General features: G+C 49.5%; 1 protein-coding gene across 3 annotated transcripts in view; it reads left to right on the top strand.

Annotated features, from left to right (window-relative positions):
* The window catches only part of bdg (sodium-dependent transporter bedraggled), a 178,688-nt gene that overhangs the window by 137,001 nt on the left and 23,382 nt on the right, over positions 1-18,305 (top strand). The window contains exon 1 of one of the 3 annotated variants that reach the window (XM_089571940.1): positions 16,566-16,804. The exons of the other annotated variants lie outside the window; for them this stretch is intronic. The gene's annotated coding sequence lies outside the window, so the exon portion shown is untranslated. Of the gene's footprint in view, positions 1-16,565; positions 16,805-18,305 lie in introns of those variants that run through there. 3 annotated transcript variants of the gene reach the window in all.

The following is an 18,305-nucleotide window of genomic DNA, read 5'->3' as shown; positions in this document are numbered from 1 at the left end:
TCACGAGAGGCAAATAGACGAGCGCTTACCTGTCAGAAACAGTTCTTAACGTGTGAGCTGTTTTTGCATCTCGGACCGCTATAATTCGCTCTCAAGAAATATTGTTCCGCTCCAATGTCTGAGAAATTTTAAGACAGGACGTTTATGTGACGCTGTGGCGCTGAAAGCGAGCTCATGGATTCGGTTGCCTAGTGCAGGTACTGCGCACTGGTACTGCGCAATGGTACTGCGTTTTCCTTGCGCGTTAAGGAACTCGTAGGGCCGAAATTAGTCCGGGGCATTCCAGCGTGGAATTATTCACAGTCAGGATCAAACACGTTGCAGCGTAAAACAGTTAGTTGTAGATTAATTTGTACGCTTTTCGATCGGACTGTGGCACTAATTTACAGACTTCTCGGGGTCGTCTTTTCTGTTTGGGTCTGTCAGCTTATTAATGAATAGTAGTGGCTGAAAGCCCTGCGCAGCTAAGCTTCTGAATGTTCGCGACAGTTGAGTGGCAGCACGGATTACTGCATTTAATCGTCTTCCGCGGCATTCTTTTCTCGAGTGCCTGCTATCCACTCGGGCTCTTGCGATGATGAAGAGCGTGCATTAGTTATATAAAGCCAAGAAAGGAGACAGTAATCCGCGCTGCTGCCACTCATGATTTGGGAGCACCAGCTTTCATAATGCAGTGAGGCGCATAACAGCGGCGAGTCTTTGATACAAAGTTGCCTATTATTTTCTGTACGCGCAGAAAAAAAAAATATCAAGGAGTCCAGTTTGCACCAGACGAATGGTAGATGAACGCCACCGCCGCGTTAGCGGTCAGCAAAGAGAAAAATAATAAAAAACGGGCACCTAATACAATTATGTGTTGCCGCTGCGATAGCATTCGAAGCTGTTAGTGTTTTTGTCGGAAGTGACTGGTAGAGCTTGTGACACTCATAAAAATGGTCTATAGACTGTCTATAGGCTGCTTATAGACTCTATTGCCTTCCTATATATTTCTTTTTGTCTATTCGTAGTCTATAGACTGTCTATAGACTGTCTATAGACTGTCTATAGACAAAAGTATACTAAAAGTGTATGACTATAAACCTATATATTGTCTATAGACTGTCTGTAGCATTTGTATTGCCTATAGACTGTTCTCTTGGATTTCTCTGTAGAGGGACTATATACTTTATAGACAGATGTCTATGGACAGTCTATAGACTGTCTAAAAATTTTTGTAAGAGGAGTTCCAGGTTGCTCTTCCCGAGTTGTTCTCGTACACCACCTGTCAGGGTCTGCAGGTCGAGACACAGACGGACCTGGTCTGGTGACGTCACTGATGACGTCACTACCCACCAACCAATCAGGATTTTCCTTGACGGCGCCGGGTTTTCGCTTCGGCGAGGGTTCTATATGCTCTCGTATAAAAGAAAAGAAACCCGACTCGTTGCTCACGTGCGCGCCACATTACGACAACACCGTTAAAAGCGAAAGCGTCGAGCCACGCGCCTCCGCTATACAAACATACGCGCAAAGTTGGCCCCGCCACACCGGAACGGGGCGAACAATTCCGCCTCACAAAAGCCGCAGCAGCGGCGGCGGCGCATATAATTGGCTTTCGCTATGTGCGTACCGCGTTTTCACGCGTCTCAGTGCGCGGCTGGCGTGCAGGGCGCTGCTCAATCAAGCCGATCGAGCGAAGCTAAATGACTGCTTCCGCCACCTTGATCATGCCTCCCAATTCATTCTACTCGTATATCCTTTCTTTTTTGTTTTCGTTTCAAGGCAGCGCTGGATAACCATGGCTGTATGCGCTATAGTATATACATCCTGATAATAGTGTTCGTGTGTGTGCGTGTGTGCCTTCTAGGCGTAGGAGCCCTCGCATGTAACCAGGGCCGCTTTCCCGCTTAATAATGCACCTCGTGCCGTCCCCGAAAATGTATTTTTCCTTTTTTTTTCTGCCCCTATACGTTGAGGGAAATAGCACTTTGGCTAATGGCCGCATTAGTCCCTGCTGCCAAGGCGAAAAAAAAAAAGAGAAGCAGAAGCCCCCGTGCCGCCTATTACGCACTTCCGCTATTCGGAATCACAGTGACGCCATTCGGCCGACTGCTCACCAACACTCGCGGTTCAGGCTTACGGCCTGCGCTGTTGCTGGTGCGCTGCTCGATTAATCAGGATTTGCTTAACGTGGCTGTGTAGCCAGCCTTTATTTGCCACACGGCGTGGAATAACGTGGTTTTCGTATAAACTGGCAGAGGCTGGTTAGCGGTAAGAATTATGCAGTTCTCGGCGCTTACCCGTCGTCTGCTAGAAACTGCAGAGCTTCAAGTTCGCTGCTTGTTAGTTTGAATTTTATTAATCGAAATTAAGTCGTGCGCTTTTTTTATATTGATATTGCAGAAACCAGAGTTGCTTTACTGCCTGATTATTTTTACCGTGGGCGGTATAGCACTGTCGTTTTCCTTTGTTACATTGTTTGTCGTTCTACCGCCGTTAAATTGAAAGGGTTTGCTGCTAAACCTCTTGAAATTGCCATCGTGTACTGCTAAAATTACACGACGTGATGGGTACGCAACTGATACAAATTAACAAAAAAAAAACACACACAACGAGAGAGGTGGAGTCGTATCGGTCGAAAAGAGACAAAATTGCAACGAGAACGATGCGACCCAGAACTGTTATCGCCTCGTTGCAGCAAGTAATGAAACCTTCACGACCAAATATGCACATGAATATGTATCAAATTAGGGCTCCGAAATGACACGGCTTACGCACCTCAACTCTTTTCTCAATTTTTTTTTTGGAGCTACGCGTCTCTACGCGACAATAGCCAATCTATAGCCAGTATAGCAATGAAAAGGCGAACAAACAAAGAAGTGGGCCAAAGCGATTCCTAGAGTGATAATTCGGTTCGCAATAACCCTATCGGCGTGTGACACATCGACGAGGGCAGGCATGTCCGGAATAAATCCATAACATTGACAGCACTTATATCTGTCATTTGCTACGATAGACAGAGCTCACAGGTATAAATGTTTCTCGGAATAGCTCTATAGGGTGCATGCGAACAATCAGCGCTAATGGAGTTCCTGGTCTCCCGTTAATTAGGTGACGAATTTCCACGCTTTAAAGCTGCACAATGGGCTACGCAGATCACCTGAATGGAGAGCTCCTGATTAATTTTCAGTTAAGAATTGCGGCCCGCGCCCTTTTAATTGCCGATCGTGCACACGTAGTGTTTCATCCCTCCGCACGTCAAGTCTTTTTCCGAGCCCTGCCAGATGTGCAGATGCATGTCCAGTGAGAAAAACAAGTATGACAAGTAAAGCGACGGCTTGGAATGCGCACAGGAATACGCACACGAATGCTAGCGCGTACAGACAGACATAAATTCGTCTGCACGCAACGCACAAGGGCGAGGTTACAAGCATTTGTACGCACGTGCACGCAATCGAAAAGCGCTTATGCGTTTTTGGTATTTCATTGCAGTACTACTAACTTCAAAGTTAGTAGTTGTAGCATTGTGGTTGTTCACTTCACTTCACATGACACGCGCACAAAATCAAGAAACAAAAGAAGCATGCTAACCGAGGTATTAAAACAAACAAAGAGCGACAAAACAAATTCAAGTCGGGGCGAACGAATATGCATAAAACCATTAATATGTAGGAGGAGGAGGTAGAAGAGGAAAGGCAGGGAGGCTAACCTGAATAATAATCGGTTTGCTACCCTACACGGGGGGAAGGGGGTGAGGGGATAAAAAAGTGCATGTAGATTTCCGCACTATGCTTCGCAACACGAAACAATCTACAATAGTTTACGCAACTAACCATACGCGTTGTGCGCGAATTTCGCCACGGCATTTTGCTGTACAACTGATTCATCATCCGACTATCCGGTTCATTCCGGTCTACGGCCTTACGTAAAAAGAAGGCAAAGATTTACGCTCTCAAACCTGGCTGTGACCAGTCCACGGCGGAGCCTGACAGCGCGAGCGCCCGAAGGTCGGAGGCCTCCGGGCGGCCCCGAAGGCTGCACTCCGTTGACAAGGGCCGTCGCGGCGGCCGACAGCTCGGCTGGGAACGGGGAGAGGGGGGCGGGGTAACGGTGTGTGTGCAGATTAGCTGCAGCATAGACGGGTGCGCACCTCGCGGTCCTGGAACGGTGCCCGCCGCTTCGAGCGAGCAACATTTGTTCCCCTGTGTCTGTGCCCGTGTGTGTGCGTTCGCGACGGTGACAAGGCCGCCGCATCGCCGGGCTTCGCTGCTTTGCGCTCGTTCATTTGCGAATCGGTTTTATTCGTCGCCAGGTATACATACCTGGCTGTGCCTCCCCGGAGGCAAAGCTGTGGCGATGAGAACGCCGGGCTTGCGAAGCCCGGCTCTCCGAGGACGAAGTTAGTCCTTCCGGAGATAGCGCAAGGTTGAATAGTTCATCGCCCGACAGTGTGGCGACGTGGCGGAACCGGTTTTGCGTGGTGTCCGAGGTGACATTGAGAGGTCGCTGTAACGGAGCTTTACTGTAACGGCTTCAGTCTTGAATGAAGTAAGAGCCGCTCCCAATTTCAATACGATAACTTAAAGGCCCCTTCACGCAGAAAATCCGGTGTAGGCGTTGTTGGCGTTGTGAGCGATAAATAGGGTGGCGTAGGGTGGCCCCAGGCAGCCACCGGAGAAGAAACGTAGGAACCTAGGTCACGTGACCTTGTGGAGGCCATCATAACGTACCCATCGGATTGCGGACAAACTAACCATCCTGACAGGCGGCTGTTAAATTAAAGGTTGATCGCGAGAGGCTGCCCGGGAAGAGCAACTTCGGTCGCACAAAACCCACTAGGTGGCAGCACCTACCGTACCAGGGCAGTGGCGCATCCCTTAATCGCTGCACCATTTCGCAAGGAGGGGTGTGATGATTCCCACGGACGTATGAATGGAAAGTTGAGGATCACCAGTTCCGCATATATGAGAATTAACCCACTAAGGCTTTCACGTCGTATTCTTAAGGTGGAGCTTACGTGTCCCTGCCAGTTTTTTTACAGCTGGTAATGCAGTAACGTACCGAGTTACGCTAAGGCAACAATGTCCGCGAGAGTCGCTCATTATACTTATGCGGTTACATTTGCTCATGTTGAGATATTACCCATATACGTCACCATACGTGTATATGCAAGTGACGAACACGTTTCATACTTAACATATGCAACCCGTGGCTGTGGTGCCTACGCAGCGTTGCTTCGAATCTTCGAGTTGTGTGTGCGATTGAGCAAAGTAAATCCTACGGAGTTCTTTGCACTGCATACGTCATAATGTGACAGTTGCGCGACAACAGCATAAGCGAAGAAAAACAGGCGCTGCGTTTCGCTTTTGCAACAGCAGCGCTGAGAACAATCATGACGCCTAGCAACAAACAAACAAGTAAACAAGCCAGCGCAAAAGTACATTTCTCGAAACCTTGTCGCTATGCGTGCTCTTTTTTTTTTTTTTTCGTTATGGGGACACACATCGCATGCGTGAACGTGGAAAGAGGTGACATTTAAGTCCGTGCCGTGCGAGTTTCTTTTCGGTTCCGTTACATTTTGGTTGTATTTCTGATACTACGACCATGCGGTATTTGAAGGTCGCAGCTCACGCATGCATTGCAACATTAACCTATAAACGCGTTGCAGAAGAACTTGCTTTGGGGCTAGTTGGTTCATGATTGAAGGCGCTCTTTGTGTCATCCCCTATTTTTCCTGTGTGTGTGTCTTTTGCGCCATTTTGAACTTCAACCTATAAACATGCGTCCTCGTTCGCCGCACGGCATGCTATCGGTTCGAAGGAAGCAGCCGAGTTAGCCTTGACTTTTACCTCGAAGCTGAAGTCGATAGCGCCGGATATACCGCTGACGTAGTGCTTGCGCAAGCGCTCTTCTTAGCGTCACGTGGAAACCCTCTGCTGTCAAAGGTCGTTCCGCCAAATATGGAAACAGCGATAGACGGCAGAATAAAAATTGGGTGACGAAGAAGGACTCTCGCTGAATGAACGGCGCGACTTCACACATTGTTCGAACACCTGCGAGGGAAGTGATCGTCATCATCATCAGCCTGACTACGTCCGCTGCAGGGCAAAGGCCTCTCCCATGTCTCTCCAATTAACCCTGTCCTTTGCCAGTTGCGGCCACCGTATCCCCGCAAACTTCTTGATCTCATCCACTCACCTAACTTTCTGCCGCCCCCTGCTACGCTTGCATTTTCTTGAAATCCACTCCGTTACCTTTAAGGACCAGCGGTTATCTTGCCTTCGCATTACATGCCCTGCCCAAGCCCACTTCTTCCTCTTGATTTCGACTTGGACGTCATTAACCCGCGTTGAGTAATAATTCTGGCTAACAAATCAAACCACAGATAGTTAGTTTCAGCGCGGCATAAACGAATAGTAGCGTTTTTACTTGCACACACAGAATGGAACATGCTTAATATGAGCTTGATTTCATGCTACCAAACGCACGTATGTACCACCACGAGTTCTAATGATTATGACGCGTGTAGAACACTCACGGTGTAACGTTACTGTGTCATTTCTTTCCACTAAAACTGCCGAAAACATTCGGCTCTAATGTGCCAAACGCTAGCAAAAGAAGCGAAACAAAAACACAGGGACACCTAATTCCATTACGAGTTCGAAGTGCCATAGCATTAGACGCTGCTGATGCCACTGCCGGAATTGACGCACTTCCTGTCTGACGACGTCACTTCAGTTCAGCCAATAGACCTTATGCGAAATGCACTGCCATCTAGCGGTCGCCGCGCGCGATCCGCCATGTTGGAAGATAGCCGCCGGATTCACAGCACGTACTGGTGCACGCTCGTCGCGCGCGCTCGAGTTTCACCGTCCTCAATATGCCCACGTATTGCTTAGTGCCTTGCTGTACGCAGAAGGGTCACAAAGGCGCCCAGGGAAAAAAGGCAAGAGCGCTTGATTTGAGCGCATTTCTATTTTTGGACTGCGATTCCCGACATCTGCGGCACAAATGTTGCAGAACCGTCGCTACATGTCGAGGCATCGCGCAACACATTTCGTTATCGCCATGTAGCAAATGAAATTAGAAATAAGCTTTGTAGGCACGAAGAAAATATCACCCAAAAGCTGTTTTTCTCCTGCGATTGCCCGTGAAGTGCTGCGATTATCGGCCTCGCAAGAGAGTAATCGTGATCAGCTGTTCAGTGGTGCGGGTCGCGCTGTGTGGGAACCGTCGCTCCTAGCGTTATCCGCCGCAGCGGTTACACGAGTTAGTTTTTAGTGCGAATATTTGTTCCGACGGAAACACTAGCAAGGGTCAAGTGCCCGTGACACGGAACGTTTGCGCTCTGCAAGTCAGTCAATCGTTTCTGTTAGACCAGGGAAAGGTGCCTATTTTGTGGAGCGACGGCTTGTATGCATGTAGCGATTTCACTTAACCGGCCGGTTTCCACGAAGCCGTGTTTTGTGTAAAAAAAAAAAAAAAGGACCGTAAGGGAAGCCGCTCTAGAGGTACCATAGTTCCAACTTGTAGCGGGAATGCATAACGCGTGTAGAATACTCCAAAAATCTCAGTGTACAACTGCTTGCTCGTCGTGGTAAAACCGTAGACACTGCTGCATTCACGGGCTACCTGTTTTTACGGCGATAGTCCAAGAATGGTAAACACTTGTGTAGTGGAGTCGTGCGGGGACCTAGGGGTATTTGTGCCCGGTAATAATAATAAAATATTTTCTTTCTCTGTCTAGGGCACTAGGGCAAACTAGGGGCTCTAGGGCACTAGACCACTAGGGCAAACAAACAAATGCTGTATGAACTTTTCAAGGAAAATGAAACGCGTCGGATGTTCAGAGGCCACTTTTTTCGACACTACCAACATGAGCGTAAGGTTTACTATCGTTTGCATTCGGCGCGGACGCAACACAGAGAAAATGCTACCACAAAAACAATTCAAGCGGCACGCCCGTTCGCAAAAAGTATCGAACCAAATAAAAACTGTCTCAAACTAGACTGAAATGCGCACATTTTTAGCCGTAAACGAAAATTACACTTGCTTCGTACATTTCTTGGTGTTCTGCGTCGGAAAACTGACGTAGGACTCCGTGAAAAACTTGTAGCTCCGTACCCGGTGGCGTTCGGAAAGTGTTTTGGACGCGTAGTAAGTGTATGCGAAGTCAGTTGGAAACTTGGGCAGCAGAAACAGGTCGACTGACCATTCAGTCATGTTTACAGGCTCAAGTGACAGGAAATAAAATTTTCGAGCCAGCACAGCAGTAAGGAAGCTGACGCAGGGCACGCCTAAATCCATAGAGCAGAGGCGGAACGAGCTTGAGTCATCCTCCAACATGGCGGCTTTCCACTGGTTCTTCTTTTCTCCGATAGATGGCAGCAATTTTGCATAAGGTCTATAGGTGAATTTTATGACCGATGACACATTTTTCCTCCGAAGAGGCTCCTTACGCTATACCATTAAAATGAAGGAAGATGTTTTACGGAGTTTAACGCCCCAAAGCGGCTCAAGATACGAGGGACGCTATTGTGGAGGGCTCCGGGTAACTTCGACCACCTGGTGTTCTTTAACATCGGCTGACGTCGCACAGTACACGGGCCTCTATCATTTCGCCTCCATCGAAATGCGACCGCCGCGGCCGGGATCGAACCCGCGTCTTTCGGGTCAGCAGGCGAGCGCCATAACCACTGAGCCTCCGCGGCGGCTAAAATGACGGAAGAGGAAATAGTGCCCCCGAAAACCTAATCAATTCGTAATTTTGCGCACCACCGCCTTGCGCACTCCACATTGTGGTGCGTCCGTAATACGTCTGGGTGAGAGCTGTCTTCCACACGGAAGGGTCCAGGACGGCGGTTTGTCACCATCCGTGACAGTTTTGCCTACGTAGAGTGAAAGAGAGCAATAAGGGGGGGGGTTCCAAGTGAGGCCAGCGGCACGCCGGGTCGACGGCGGCGGCGGCGGCAAGCCGGTCAAGAGCGATTGCTAACTGGCGTGACCGGGAGAGGCCCGATCGTTCTCTCAATCATCCGAGGAGCAACGCGCTGCGGCATCGGCATTAGCCACGCTCTATTGACGGCCAGCGTGAGTAATTAGGCGCCGATTCGAGGGGCCGCCCTTGGTCAGTCAAGGGCGAAGGCACGTTCGACGACCACCGCCTCCGTCTCTCCTTCCTCTGTCCCCGAAGAGCCGTCCGTGTTTACAGTCCCGGCGTCGCTCTAGTTCCTCTATTTGCGTCGCTTGGTCACTTTCATCTTTTCTTTTTTTTCCTCGCATTAACTGATCGCGGTTTGCTTTCTACTTAGCTTCGGGCTGTGTCGGAAAGCCGCCGCTTCACGTGGTATTTGCTCTGTGAGGCGAAGAAAGGTCAGGCTTTTCAATTACTTCGCCTGTTTGGTGTTCACCCAATGCTGCCGTGTGTAATTTCAATTTATCGAGAATGAGCCCGGGGACGATGGTACGACTATTGCTGGAAGGCGTATACGCACAAAGCTCTTGCGGTCTTGAGCCTGCGGGAATTCGGCCCTCGCTATGGCCTTACGCGTCACGTGACTCAAGGCTGATACATGTACTTCGAGGTTGGCTGTACGGAACCTGCGCTCTTCTCCTTGCTTCGTGTCGTGGGCAAAGGCTTTCAGATAGTAAGCGCGAGCTTTACATTTTCTTCGCCAGTGATCTGTTCTACAAGTGTTTGTCTTTTGCCGAAGGCGTACTTTCACTTGATTTCAAATCGCAATGCTTAGGTTCGCACGGGTATCAAGTTATCGATCGTTATTCGCTTCTAAGCGTCCTTAACTGTTAATTATTCGCATAGCTGTTAATTGTTTTTGATAGTTTCCTTCTCAGCGCCAGGTGAAAGGAACGCAGCTTTAGCTCGGCATGCGTTGCGAAGTGCGAACTGCCATTAGCGTACACCTGGTTGTTCCATCGAACGGTGTTACGTCACTATGGCCGCCGACAGGGTCCAGTCCGACGGTGGCCTTGAAATCCTTCCAGTCTCCGCTTTCCCCGTCTGTTTGTGGCTCCTGGAGACATTGCATCACTCTGGGCGTGGCATTCCTTCATATGAAGCGGCTTCCCGCACCTGTACTTTAAACGCCACGCTACACGCTCTTTCATACCTGCTCTTCAGTTCCAAAGTGCGGCCTCGTATTGTTAAGGAGAAAAAGACGTCGCCTTTAGTCTCTGCTTTGCACGGAGTAACCAGGTAAGCCCTTGGTACGTTGTATACTCCTCAATACCAGCCGGTTCCTGGCCCTTTAGCTTGCATTCAGCCTTAAAAGATTGAAGTGCTACTGTCACCTCCACCCTGCCCTCCCATCCGGAAGCCCCCACCCTCCACCTTTACCCTCCAGTCACCTCCCCACCCCACCCCCGAGCTAGAAAGCTACCCGCCCACCCACCTCTTTTTCTAACCCACTTCCGTCCATCTTCGCCCTTCAGAAAAATTGTCGAGGGAGTAAAGCGTCGGCTTGGAGTAAAAACATTCAGTACAGTGAAGACATCAAGTAGTCGAGTGTAAAACAACTGCTTTCGCAGAACTGTCGCCTGAGAGGCTTGATAGTCCCGTAATTTTATTGTGTGTGTGAGCAGTGATCAGTACGCATGCATCAGGAGCAGCCTCACAACGATCTCTATCCCACCATCTTCCTTGACCCTGCTAACACCCTTCGCTCTTACCATAATTATTGCTTGTAACTGCGTGGTTGACAGTCACAAAACTTGTGGACATTGAGAAACCGTCCTCTACTGGGGCTGATTGTCTCCGAATTGTAGGTGAACTCCGGTTTATGTAAACGTCATTAAACCATTATTTGGTCTGCAGCAGCGTTCGAAGCGCGTACCGCTTTATCGGTTGTTCGGTATCGGAGATGAGCTCAGCAAAGCCGAGCGGATGCACCAACAATGCGGCTGCTCGGAATTCCTCGTTCCTTGTCTTTTTACGTACCACGCCCGCCTTTTGACGCTTTGCACGAATGGGTCGAGCAGTCGAGTGTAATTGTAAACAACATATGAAGCAGTGTATATCTGCAGAATGCAGCAGTCTTTGAATGTCGAGGTAAGCGATGGCCTTACATTCGCTCCAAGGGCGGAACACTGAAACAATAACGACTTTCGGGCGAGTTGCTAACCGAGTTCGGAACGAAAGCAACAGACATGTCACACGGAAAACTCGGGAACAACGTAAATGTGCGGTGCATATTGCGAAATATGTTTAACCTAGTAGCTTAACAATGGAGACAGGCGGGAAATGAAGTGCAGTTTAGTCGCCTTGAATTCCATTATTCTCGACAAGACATATTTGCTGCCGTTCAGTTTATTGACTTCCTTGGGGATAAATGGAGTCGTTTTGGGTGATGGTGATGATGAGGTGACGATTACAGATACTCGATGCAACCCCAAAGAAGTCAATGAACTAAGCTGCAGCAAATATGTCTTCGGATATTCGGTGTTAATATTTCGACCTTATCAGTCATTTGTGGAGGACAGAGGCGTTCATATGAGAAGGAGTGCTGGGTAGTGCCGTTTATGCAAAAAGCTACAAATTAATAATAAAGGCTAGCGTAGGTTTATATAGCGATTCTTCTTGTAACTCTGTCAAAGAGTGCAGTCGAAGATGGCTCATAGTACTACTAGTGCTTAGTCAGAAAGCTTTCTAAACTACCAGGGTCAATGTTAGGTAAATTTCTATACTTTACATAAAAAGTCTTCCTATTTGATATCGTGCCTTATCTCTATTACATCCTCATCTTTTTATTGAATCCTCTTCGCATGCCCGTGCGCTGTAGAGGTAGAATAAGATTAGAACCTTCATAAATAAGAAGAAAGGCTGGCCAATGGCGAATGCGGATGATGCTTACCTTCGCAGTCTTGCGCAGGTGCTACATCCCCTGCACCTAAGTATGACGACACGAAAGATTAAGGCGGACGCTTGCTTCTTCTAACTGCATCGCTGCACAGCTGCCCTAGCACAGCATGGGTCAGCGAATGATGGCTCCGACTCGGCCGCTTTCTTGCAAAGGTTAAGAGCAACGCGTGAGGCTAGTCCTTGAATGCGCACCGGCGTTGCGGACCAGCCTCTCTTGGCCGGTGTGCATGTTCACTACAATTAACTCCTGCCACGTCGGGCGCACGTGCTCGTGTGTGTGAGGGAGAAGACGCATCTAAGCTCGGTTTCTGAATCCCCTTATGTACAGCTCTCCACATCCTCCCAGACCGCTTAGAGTTCGCCACGCGGATGTCTCCCCGGAGTGCAGTCCTAATTGTCCGCTGAGGAGGCCGGTTGCAGCTGTCTCCGCGGCAAGCCCCACGTTCCTCAAGGCGGGAGTGGCAGCGCGCGCCGGATAACGAAATCGCCTTTCGAGATCGGACGCCGCAGACGCTCGATTAATCGACAGATGTCGGCTCGCACGCGCCTGCGCTCATGACCTTGACTCGCGGAGCGCGCGTAAAGATGGCCTTGCGCAAGTGTGCCAGAAGCGCGAGCGAGAATCCTTGAATCATTCGCTATGTAGTGACGTGTGCGCGCTCGGTCATACGGCGCTCCCTTCCCCGTGCGTCTAAAGGCCGCCGCGCGAAGCTCTGCTGGCCGAGAGACGTCGTCGAGGCCAACACCTTTCGCGCGGGGTGCGCCACATTACGCGTCATTTCTGGGCCGACTCTCGCGTGCTCCTAGGAACGCAGTTTCCGAGCTGGATTGTAGAGGACGGCTAGTTTTGTTGTGTTTCATCGGATGACACCGTAGACGCGAATGCAGCGTGCGACTTCGCACAGCGCCCTCTGGCGTGAGCTGGTTCTTTTAATATAGCTATCATTGTATGCCGTATTTCAGACAGCGCTCACATAGTTGCATCAGCACCTGTTATCTTCCCCCTCTTTCTTTCCTCTCCTCCTCTCTCTTCCGTCAGTGTTGAGTAGCAGGTCTCAATCACGGTTATCAGGCCGCCATTTCTTCTCAATTTAACTGGAAGGCTAGGCTTTTTTGAGTGAATACAAATGAAAGCATTTACGTACGTTGCAAGCCTAACATGATGCGAGCGTGGTTTTGAGTTAGTGAAGGAGGTTCTGTTACGGACCAGCGAACTCATTTACTGTGCCCTAATATCAAGCTCGAAACTCGTGATCAACGCGTCTTAATATGTAATTCTGCCACTATCCCTGCTCGCGGGTCATGGGCTATGCGAGCAGCTTGCAGCCGGTGGCTCGAAACGGGGGTCACTAAGCACTGGCGTTTTTGGCCACCAATCTTATGTCATTCATGCCCGGCGACCTCAGGGTTTGCCTTCATTAACCGTGCTTTCGTTCCGTGGACAGGACCCAGATTCCTCAAATTGCCACGATTGTTTACGACGGAGGGGAATAACATTGGTCCCAATCATTGTTGTCCCCATACGATCAGACCTTTGTCGCAGACCAAATAGGTCGTTGAAGCTGAGCGCCCACTTCCTTTATTCTCAGTAATACACATCATTTCCGCATGATGCTGATGTTGGAAGGTTGAGATTGTCATTAGCTGCTGATATGGCTAAAACTGCGTTATTCTGTCCGCAGTACGTCGCTCCGCTGTGGCGACAGTTTGTATAGATAATGAATTAAGGTCGACCATTCGCGGTACAGGTCTGTGTCCTAGCATTCTTCCATCTCCTCCCGTATAGAGACCTCGTATCAACCCCACATACTATATCATAGCAACACTGCGAACGCCACGCGCGCCCACACACCACGACAGTGTTCCTCGAAGCGGCTGGACGCTGGCTGGGTCCAACGTCGCGCGCGCATTGTCCAAGCGACTGCCCGTTCGCACCGACTCTCATGCCAACCGGCTCGCACACCATTCATCTTAGAGCTTCGCAAGAGGCGCTCGAGCAGCCGCCTCCAGCGGGTCGCCCGGGCCATTGTTGCTCCGTTAGGGGGCGAGGGGGGGGGAGGGGGGGAGGCATGCATTGTTTCGGGCGCGCTCCAGGTCAGGGCGGAGGGTCAGCCAGGCGGAACCTGCGGCACCTCGGGGCCACCCGTCATCGCCTCTGCCCCCTCGGCGGCCTCGTTGCTTCAGAGCACCACCGCCCGGATCCGGTATTAGGCCGTGGGGAAGCCCAGCGAACCTGCAATACATACATGTGCCCAACATGCACGCGCGTACTCTGTGTGTGTCGGCATGCGCGCGCCCTGTATGTGTTCTCGTGAATGGTGCCGCACTCGTTGCCGTCTCTTGCGACAGCCGGCCGAGCTTGGAGGGGTGTGCTTTACGGCACGTGCTGTGGGTGTATACGCGTGTAGGTGCGAGGCGTACGCGTGCGGAGTTTACGGGGCTACCTTTGGACGCTTATCATTATGTGCGCCTTGCGTGCTGCTTATTTTCTCTCGTTTTCTTGTTGGAGGCTTAGCTCGACGAACTGCACTGGAGATCCAGACGTATATGCCGAGCACGTGCGGCTATGTATAAACGGGAGAGCGTCTCGTCGCAGATTTTCTGCGCTCGCCAAGGTCGCTTCGCTCAGCGGCGCTGCTAGCCAGCGGTCGTTCGAAACTTGGGACGCCTTCGCTTTGTGTTTCAGCGCTATGTGCCGCATTAGAGACCTCTCAGTGACGGATGTCATCGGCCCGAGTTGACTACAGTAAGAGGCCTGTCTGAGCGGCTGATGTGAGCGGCATTTACGGGGTACCAGAGCGTCCCAGACTTATGAGTGAGTCGATGTGGCGAAAACAAAGCGGACTCATAAACACCCACTCTTTTCGCTCTCTCCCTCGGGGAAGTAGCAACAGCGACAGCTGCACTGCACCCTCCTTCCACACACGAGTGCCAGTTTGAGGTCAGCCGAGAGATCGTTGTCACGTGTGGCACAGTTTCCAGGAGGTCCACTCTCATTCAGAAATGTCTGCTCCATGTTGCCCATTGGGCTACCCCATCCGATACCCTGTAGCCTACTGGATACTTGGTAGAGCCACTAATTACCTGGGTATCTCAGTGGACTACCTGGAGTGACCATCCAGCACCAGGTAGACCGCAGGGTAAGCTGGCAAACTAACTGAGTGCAGTAGTTCACTCTCAACCGAAACCAAGTAAAGTGGGACTTAAGAGCAAGCAGCACTCAGTCCTCAGTACGTTTGGAAACTAAATGTGCCGGAAATCCTTTTGTAAATAATCTCCGAAGGGAAAATGGTTACTTCTTTAACAGGAGTAATGGTAGCGCCAACACCATCTGATTTCAGGGACTAAAACCTTTTAGTTCTTTCTGGATTAGATTTACTGGACACTCACTTTGTATTTTGGTAGACTTACTGGGAACTTGCCCTCTGGGTACACGGGAACTCACTGGGATACTTTTCGTGGTCGTCCGGTAGCTCAATGGGTACCTGGTTTGACCATCCGGTACCAGGTCGCCCACGAGGCCACAAGTCACAAGCGAAGTCACAAGCAAAGTTTATATATATATATATATATATATATATATATATATATATATATATATATATATATATATATATTGCACTTGATTAAGATGCCACTAAGCATGTGTTATTCAGAGCGACACGAGCAGTATACCAACGTAACAATCCGACCCCGTCGCAAATCACGCGTCAGGACAAGACGTCATGATGTAGGGGGATATAGCGTGTATTTAACTGTCCGCTGTCATGTACATGACCGCGTTATGGCATTTATCTCCTCTGTCTTGCAGCGTCACGACACCGACAGCTAGGCTTTCTTCACGTTTTTTACCTTTATAGTCGGGCGAAGACATTGTACCAACATCACTCTGAGACTGAAATGCGCCCGCCGCCTAAGCAAAGTATAATTTATCGGCTTTGACGAGGCGTTCGGAATTCACACACGCGCACTAGCTTTCCTTTCCTTTTCTGGCCAGTAGAGGAGATAAAAATCTCAGCAACAGCGGACGGCCTGTGTTGCAAGCTTAACTGAAGACGTGATGTCATTCACTCTTTCCGTCAACGCCCGATTTCGTCGCGTGGATAACTTAAGCACATTCGAAGTTTTCACAATTTCCAACGTTATTAATGTCACGACTATGCTTCTTCGTAAACCCTGGACGGATGCGGAGCGATCAAGGAGAAGTACGTGGGGCAAGGGAGACAGAAACAAGTGGAGCATTGAGTTTCGAAATCAACACTCATCCGGCCGAGATGTGCTTAGAAAATTAAAGCTGCCCCTTGTGGAAAAAAACCGCGCCGTGAGACTACTACGCGTCTTTTGTCCTAAGCAGGCGGAAAAGTTTCTTCGCGTACTAAAAAAAATAAAAGTTCGCGTCATTCGCGAGGCCGCGGCTTCGGGCGGCGGTCACAGCTGTCACAGCTGCTGCCGCTGCTACTGTTGCTGCTGCTGCTGCGGCAGTTAGAGCGGAGGCAGTGTCGCAGCGTCGGTTCCGTTACGCAAACGATGACGTTCATCGCTCCCGTTTTGCGCGCGGCGTTCCCGGCGAAATGGCTCCTCATCCTCTCCCCCCGGTTTGCGGCGAGGACCCATTGTTGTCTCGTGTCCGCGGAATGCTTGTGGGGTCCCTCGCGACCGTCACTACACCTCCTCGCCGAGCCCAACAGCAGCTGTTTGTGGCGGAGACCGAGCACTTATGAGAGCGACGCCGACAGCGGCGCCGGTTTCGAACTCGCTCGGGGGTGGGACGAGCTCCGCTGAGAGCAATGGTGGTTGTGGTTTGCGCGCGTGACTTTCGGGCCCGCTTGAATCTCGTAGTCCCGTTACGACCGGCTGTCGTAGCCTGTGGTTCATTCGGATTACAACGACGCACCAGGAAGGAAGAGCGTAGCCCCAGCGGATACGATTTGTAACAACGCTACGTTCGCCGTGAGTTCGAACTCTTTTCACTTCGTATAGTACTCGCGTTTATGCTTGTTGACTGCGATTTCTCAACTGCTTCCTGTCTGAGAAGCGCGGTTGACATGAATGCGTTACTTCGTGCGATATGTTTTTCCTCCTAAGCGTCGCGTCGCATCGCATCGCATCGCATCGTATCGTATTGAATTGTACCGTACCGTATCGAATCGTATCGTATCGTAGCGTGTGTACTGTGTTTATTTATACCTTCCTTATGTCGCAGCTCTTTAATAGTCGACGAGGAGCTGCCGACAGACACGTTTGCGTTGGGACGAGCTTGTGGTCGCGTAAAGTGGAATGTAAACAATTTGAAATGACTGTTAACGCTTTATTGCGAGGAGAACGAAAAAAAAAAGAAATTTCATGTTATTTAGCCATTTGTAATCACTTTCGCTTTTTTCGTTGTAGGCGAGTGACTGCCGAGTCCATTTTTATTGCAGTTATTTTGGTTTTTCATACATGACTTTGCGAAGTAACAGAGTTCAAGTGATTGTTGACGCTTTGCTCCTAGAATAACAGAAAAATTATCTCGGTATTGCTTTCGCTTTTCTTGTTATGGGGCCCGTGGCTTCGGCTCCCACTTTTATACGATGGTTTTGTTTCTTTATGCATGACTCTGTAAGTTGAAAGACTGTAAAGAAAGCTTGCCTTAGCTAATCAAATAACACTTATATTTCTAGCGCTTGCACTAAAACGCTGTGATGTATTACTTTTTCTAAAGTGGGTAGCGAAAACCTCTTTTTTTCTTAGTTTCTAATTTAGGGCCTTGGAATGCGAACAGAGCTTCGAGAGGTTTTCGAACGAAATACACTTGTCTTATGCGGGGAAGAAACTGGAAAGCAAATTCCTCTGTGTTGTTTTAAAACTTAGTTGTTCGCATGAGCTGGGCACTAACGTAAGTGCAACGGTAATCACACGGTGCACAAACCTTGACACAGAGTCAAGGTCGCGCAGTATACTCTGATATCGATCGAGTGTGTTGAACGGGCGTTGACTTGTATTTTTCCCCATGAAAGCGTTGAGAGAGCAATGCATTAAAAATTTCATAATCCCCAAAACAACAAAGAAAAAGAAATGGGGGAAGGGGAAAGAGCGGAGGATGCAGCAGATAATGCATTTCTCACTGAGTTCTTAAAATGTCAGCACACGACATACTTAGACTATTTAATCGCACTTCGTGCTTTGTCGCATTTGTCCTGCGCGGAAATTAGGTTCTGAGAAACGCGAATGTCGTCTGCAGCATTAACTAATCGGTTAGAATCCAAACCGTTGCGGCCTTGCTAAAAATGTCTAGGTAAATATCCTTATTATTTTCAACCTGTATACCATCATTAACCAGCACTTTTTTTCGCATTCTTACCAGATAATCATAAATGCTAGTCCGGCTCGCAAATAGAGGCTGATTCATTCAAATTTTGTTGATTTACTACAGAACTGAAGAAGCTTGCATGGTTGTTAGCATAGGCATGCA

This window comes from Amblyomma mixtum, chromosome 2, assembly GCF_055824585.1.
Source record: "Amblyomma mixtum isolate Tamu chromosome 2, ASM5582458v1, whole genome shotgun sequence".
Taxonomy (NCBI): Eukaryota; Metazoa; Arthropoda; class Arachnida; order Ixodida; family Ixodidae; genus Amblyomma; species Amblyomma mixtum.
Note: the sequence above shows the minus strand (reverse complement) of the source record. Positions and strands in the feature narration are given on the sequence as shown.